General features: G+C 34.9%; 1 long non-coding RNA gene across 1 annotated transcript; it reads left to right on the top strand.

Moving 5' to 3' along the window:
• Window positions 1-3,551: 3,551 nt before the first annotated feature.
• Window positions 3,552-4,586, top strand: LOC110864048. Its single transcript, XR_002549575.2, has 2 exons — window positions 3,552-3,924; window positions 4,397-4,586. It is a non-coding gene; the product is annotated as an uncharacterized LOC110864048 (long non-coding RNA).
• The last annotated feature ends 2,400 nt before the right edge of the window (window positions 4,587-6,986 follow it).

Below are 6,986 nucleotides of genomic sequence, written 5' to 3'. Positions count from 1 at the left end.
GATACATGGACTAGTTTATGTGACTGCTAATTGGACTGTTTAATCTTATTGGGCCGAGAAGAATATTGGATTGTTTATGTTGGGCCGGATACTATTGGGCTTATATTTTAGAACGCACAAGTATGGTTATGCTGTGCTCTTGACTGTTAAACGTGCAATACGTGTTTGCTATGAATTAATACGTGCATTACTTGGAGTCAAAACCTGACTTGTGTGGTAACCCTGTTAGGACGTGATTGACCACTCATAGTTCAAGAAACCCTTTTTGTGTATCTGCCGAGCAAACCAAGGTGAGTTCACACAGCCAAGGCATGGGATTCCCGGGTTGGGAATTGGGTTGGAATATTTGTTATGGAAATGATTACTCGTACTTACGCAATCACTAGACTATAGACCATCGTCCTCAGGATAGTCAGGACACTTACGTAAAACCTACGTAAACTAGTATCTACCATTGTCTCCTGGGTCGGGAGGACACTTACGTAAATCCTACGTAACCTAATACCCACTACTGTCTTCCGGGTCGGAAGGACACTTACGTAAATCCTACGTAAACCCCACGCGTACCACTGTCCTCGGGGAAGGGCACTCACGTAAATCCTGCGTGACCTTGTACGTATTCCTGTTCTCGGATTAAGAAGAACACATGGTTGCAAATAGTCTAGTAAGTACCATAATGGGAAACCCCCATTAGTAAAGATAAACGTGGGAATCCCCCACTAGTAATATATATATATACAAGGCAATGGGAAACCCCCACCATTAGTACATACATGCATGGGAAGCCCCCAACTAGATTAACATACTCATTACTATTACGAACTTACTTTTTGTGAACTCGCTCAACTAGTTGTTGATTATCTGTTGCATGCCTTGCAGGACCTTAGGTACATTATGGAGCTTGCACAGGGAGGAGCAGGTCGTTGTGGGATACGGGTCGTGAACGATATTTGAATTTATAACTTATTTTGGGTTTTCATTATTATGCTTCCGCTACTTAAACAAAGTTTGGTTTGAACATCAATCGTATCGATTTGGGTTTTTGAACTACTTTAACTATTAAATGCTATGTTTGATATGATTGATGGCTTGATCCTGGTCATGTCACGCTCCCAAGCGGTGATACTCCGCGGGTGGATTTTGGGGGTGTGACAGAAACAACGACAGTTACCGCAAGCAGCGATGCGGGGTGGCACCGCATCCTGCCCACGAGGCAAGTGGGACTGACACCACAGTGCAAGTGGCACCCATGACAGTCGCCTGTCAGCCACACATAAGCAACAGACTGACACCGCAGTAAGACGTGGCTTCGCCTCCACAACCGACAAGCCTGACACACCTGCATAAGGGCTGCGCATTGTCAGTCCAGCCACTCAATTACCCTCCTTCACTCATCGGCTATAAATACTCATCCCAAACCAGGTTTGAGGTATCTCTTCTCAACTCTCTCACTACTACTACTATCACACACTTTGCTTCACAAGCAAATTATTGATTCTCACGCCAGAGAGTGGTAACAAGGAACACCCCCCACCCCATCCTCCTTGTTACGAGTCACGGTTTGTTTTCCTTGTGCAGGAGATAGACCAGCGGACGATCCAGCCACCGATCCTCGGAAAGAAGGGATTACCCTACTTGACGAGACCAGTGAATTAACCTCCCTTGGTTAACCACTGTTTCATCAATGCCCTTTTGAATAAAAAAAACTAAAAGCCACATGTAAAAAGTCACTTGTTCCAGCAAAAAAAGTAAAAAATAAAAAAAAGTTATCGCATGTAAAAATTTACCCCGGATGTAAAAAAAAAATTACATTGCCATAAAGAAAATATACATCAGGCGTAAATAAAATTTATATCGGCGTAACTACCGACTCGACAAATTTTTTTGTTTTTATAGATGTGTTTATAACATTTTTATCTACGTTTGTACAAAAATTGGTGACCCAACTCGCGCGGAAAGTAGGAGTTCTCATGGTTCTCACAACTCGTGATGGTTCTTAATTGAACAGAATCCTATATATATAGGGTGGGGTTCGGCTACAAAGTCCATTTTTCAAACAAAGTGTACAAAGTCATAAAACACCACAATTTCAGCCATAAAACACACTCAAAACCCACAAATAACAGGGTGCATATCATTAAAACACAATGTCCAAACCCTAACAGTCTATAAAAACTTCAAACACACCATCGTAGAACTATGAATATAAAACACAACATGATAATCAACATAAAACACACTAATGTTAATCATTCAATAATCAAAGCCTTACCATCCAAAACACAACACAACCCACAAATATGTCGTTTTAGTAATATTCACTTTGTTATTTGTGGGTTTTTTGAGTGTGTTTTATGGTTGGCATTATGGTGTTTTATGACTTTTTACACTTTGTAGAAAAGGGACTTTGTAGCCAAATCCCACTATATATATAGGAAACTCTTTTAATTGAGAAAACATAGGAAACTCTAACCTCCCGACATTTTTTGCTTTAAAAAAATCACACGTGTAATATACATGTTTTTGAGGGTTTTAAGCAAAAATATCAAAAAAAAAAAAAAAAAAAAGCCTACCAAATTTAAAAAAAAATAAACAAGTTTTTGTGTAACATATGTTACAATCATGTGTAACATGTGTTACAGTAGCTTTGCACAAAACTTGTTTATTTTTTTAAAAAATATCCTTTCGGTGCATTTTGTTTTTTTTTTTCGCTCAAAACTCTTAAAAACGTGTATATTACACGTATGATTTTTTTTTCAAAAAAATTGTCGGGAGATTAGAGTTTCCTAAGTTTTCTTAATTAAAAAGGTTTTCTCCCAATAATTAAATTTTGTTTATATATATATATAGGATGGATCATGAGAAAACTAGTTTAAATGAGAAAACCAAAAAACTAACTAAAAAAGCCTAAAAAACACACCAAAAAAATTTTTTTACAATTTTTTATAAAAAAAATCGCTAGTTTTTATGCATAGAAAAAAATTTTCAAAAGAAAAATAAAAATTTTTTTTGTACTGCACATGTGCACTATTACGGATATAGTGTACATGTGTAGTACACATATAATGCACATGTGCAGTACAACAAAAAAAAATTATTTTTTTTTTGAAATTTTTTTGTATATAAAAAATTGTAAAAAAAAAAATTGGTATGTTTTTTAGCTTTTTTTAGGCTTTTTTAGTTAGTTTTCTAGTTTTCTCATGATCCTCTCCCTATATATATATATATATAGGCCAATTATAGAGGAAACCCTATAAAGTTAAGAAAACTTTAGAAACTCTATATGCGGTCCGGATTCAGACACGTCTTCGTTGTTACATTAGTGGTGAAGGGCATTTTCGGATCTATATTTGTTTACAAAATGCAGGTTGCAGAGGTTGTTGGTTGACCACTTATGTACTTTTTCAAAGCAATGGAAAATGAGTTGTGGATTTGATTTTTTGTGTGGACAAGGAGCAACATGTAACATCATGCTTTTGCATTAAATGTGTATATTTATTTTTAAGTTTTAAATATGGATTTTTCTTTCTTACCAAAAACACACATTAAAAGAGTTTGAAAAAGATTTATTCAGAGACACACATTATCTCTCTCCTCTCAACCAAAACTACTTCTCTCCTCATTCATCTCTCCTTTCAACCAAAACACCCGCCACCACCGTATATTTGTTCCAAATTAAACACCCATTACTATTGCAGTGATGGTTATCAAATCCGGCGTGTGAGACATGTTTTGGTGGTGGTTGTCAACGATATGAACAAATCGGAACATATGGGTTTTAGATCTGAGCGAATCGGAAAATCTCTACAACTCGGTTCAGATCTGAACAAATAGGAACACATCCATGTTGATGCAAGTTCGTGTTTGTTGGGTTCATATCCGAACAAATCGGGTGGAGATTTGGTGGTGTTTGCTAAGTTTTAGGTCTGAACAAGTTCGTGTTTATGGAATTAGTAAAATGGAATATTTTTTCTTTGTTTTATTGTTAGATTTTTTGTTATTATTTGAATATTTTTTCTTAACAGTTTTCAGTTATATAAAAGTAGATTGTTTTTTATTTTAGATATTTATGCCATCTTAAATTTAACATATTTTTATTATTTTAAATTTTTTATAATGATAATTATACGTGTGTAATTAATCATATTTTAATTTATTGTAGTTGTTAAGAACATTAAACTTTAAATATTTTGAATGATAAGAAAAAATAATTTCAAAATCCCAACAAGTATTTTATAAGAAACTAATAGGCATACCCAATAAACCACAAACTTGATTCGCCCCTTTACGTGTTACATGCTGGTTATGCGTAAACGCTTTATTACTATACTTATGCAAAACTTGTGTACTCACCTTTACATTATTGTATTGACTTTTATTTTAACGTATGTGACAGGTTGATGGAATACTGCTGGAAATGGTTTAGGACTCTAGAAACCCGCCTAAACTTAATTGCAAGTTTTGTTATGTTATGTTTTGTTGCTTGAGAAACTACTGGAATCCGTTTCGTTTTTGTGAGAATGTTTGTTTGATTGTATGGGAAATTGAACCTTATTAAATATTGTCACAATTAGTCGTTGTGGATTCTCTCAAGCAACCTATTCGCATCATGCCACATCCCGATTATTCTGCCATCGGTTGGGGTGTGACACCTGGCGTGAATGGGGGTTAGTTTTTGGTGTTAGGTGCGTGTGAAATGACAAAAATACCCTTACTGTCAAATTAATAACTAAAAAGTTAAAAGAAATATAATTAATATTTTACAATTTATGTGGGACTTACCACCCACCCTACCCATTTCATCTTCCCCACTCCACTCCACACCACCACCAACATCTCCACCTTCAACCACCACCACCACCTACCACCCCCCTTCACCGTAACCACCACTGCCATAACCATCGCCGCCACAACCACCACCGCCGCCATCATCACCGCTCGTTCTGGCTTTTTCTTGATTCTATTGAGGAATCAATGCGACATGGTCAAGTCGAGATATGGATTAAGATATAACTATGTTATATATGTTATGTCATAAAGTTTCTTAATAAAGTTCAAGTTCCAAAAGCAGGAATCTAACGCCACTCCGCCAAAGCCAGAACGAGCGAGCGGTGATGATGGCGACGGTGGAGGTTGCGGTGGTTGAAGGTGGAGATGGCGGTGGTGGTGTGGTGTGGAGTGGAGAAGATGAAGTGGGTAGGGTGGGTGGTGGATCCCACATAAATTGTAAAATATGACAGTAAAGGTATTTTTGTCATTTCACACGCACCTAACACCAAAAACTAACCCTCATCCACGCTAGGGACTATCCGTGAACGAAAGTCAAAAACTTGAGAACTATAGGTGTAATTTTAGAAAGTTAGGGACTAAATGTGAAAAATGGACAAACCACAAAGACTATCCGAGCAATTTTCTCATGAAAAAAATTGGAAAGAAGAAACGTAAAATTTTTTATGTTTTGTTTTTCGAGGAGAACCATTTTTTTGCGAAAAGTGGGCCATTAGTTTATGAAAGTCCTCTTTTTTGTCAATAGTCGTAACCTAACGACGCTAAAACATTTCAACCACAATGTTTATATATGTTACATTGAGTTGAACTGAATACGTCGAAACATGTATTTTCATATGGTTAACGCATGATATTACGCTGGACTAATCCATTCGATGTTTACAACAGGCCCGCAACGCATCATTTGCGGGTTATATTATTAGTTTAAATAATAATTACAGTTTATAAGATTATGAAAAATAAGTAAATTATAAAATTATGAAAAATAACATAATAACTAGTATTAAGCACCCCGCGCGTTGCTAATGCGAAGAAAATAAAAGTGAAACGTAAAACATAGAATAAAATAACTAAGTTGATCTAGGACACGTGTGTTGCGATGAACCCGCGTCTATTTTTTCTCGTTTGACATGTTCATCGTAATCTATATCTATATATAATATATATCATTACCACTATACAAACCATAATACATACATAACAACAACCATTGCATCAATTTGTTTGATTTTAAAAAGGACATGGATTTTAAAATTGTAAATTAACTTATATCTTGTTTGATTTGACCAAGAGGCAATAAAAAAAGAAAGGGAAAAAGATCAAATAAATCAGCTTTCTCAAAATTTAGATAATGTGGATCATTCAACAATAAATTAAAGTAAATTATACACCCAACCAAAAGAAGACACCAAAACAATCAATTGAAGTTGTAACTTTGGCATATTTGATTTTACCTCACTTGGTTTTTTTTAATCTTGCTTTTTTCATCTTTTACTCCAATACTTTTACATGTATTTAAAGTTTAACCAAGTAAATTGTACAACATAAATGAGCACAAAAAAGAGTTTATGCATATGGTACAACTAACACCTAACACTAACATGTTGCAAAATATTTTTAACTTGCTTTTTTTATCCTTTTTATACCCTTTACTCCAATACTTTTACATGTATTTAAAGTTTAACCAAGTAAATTGTACAACATAAATGAGCACAAAAAAAAGTTTATGCATATGGTACAACTAACACCAACACTAACATGTTGCAAAATAATAGTATAATAATAATAATAATAATAATAACTAATATAAAGTGATGAATAAATAATAAATGAGCCAAACCTGAGCTTGAAAAACTCCATATAAGCCGAGTGCAAGCTTTAGAAACAGAACTTGAATCGAGATAAGTTTGAGCTTTTTAAGTTAAATAGGCTTGAACCCGGACTCGGCTCGACTCGTTTAGGGTATTTTTATAGTTTCAGTTTTTGAAGATTTCAATTCCTTCTTTATCTAAACAAACCAAACACCTTTCACATTTGAAAATCACTTTATAACTCCAATTTCTTTGAAAACATTCTACGAATCAAACGCTCCTAATTGTTTTTACTCATAAATAAATGTCGAGAAAATTAATCAACATAGGGCTCAACATAACCAATGAATAGTAAGATTCCATATCGATAAAATAACATTAATACTA

Source organism: Helianthus annuus, chromosome 6 (assembly GCF_002127325.2).
Source record: "Helianthus annuus cultivar XRQ/B chromosome 6, HanXRQr2.0-SUNRISE, whole genome shotgun sequence".
Lineage (NCBI taxonomy): Eukaryota > Viridiplantae > Streptophyta > Magnoliopsida > Asterales > Asteraceae > Helianthus > Helianthus annuus.
The sequence above is the reverse complement of the archived record's forward strand: the minus strand, read 5'-3'. Positions and strand labels throughout refer to the sequence as shown.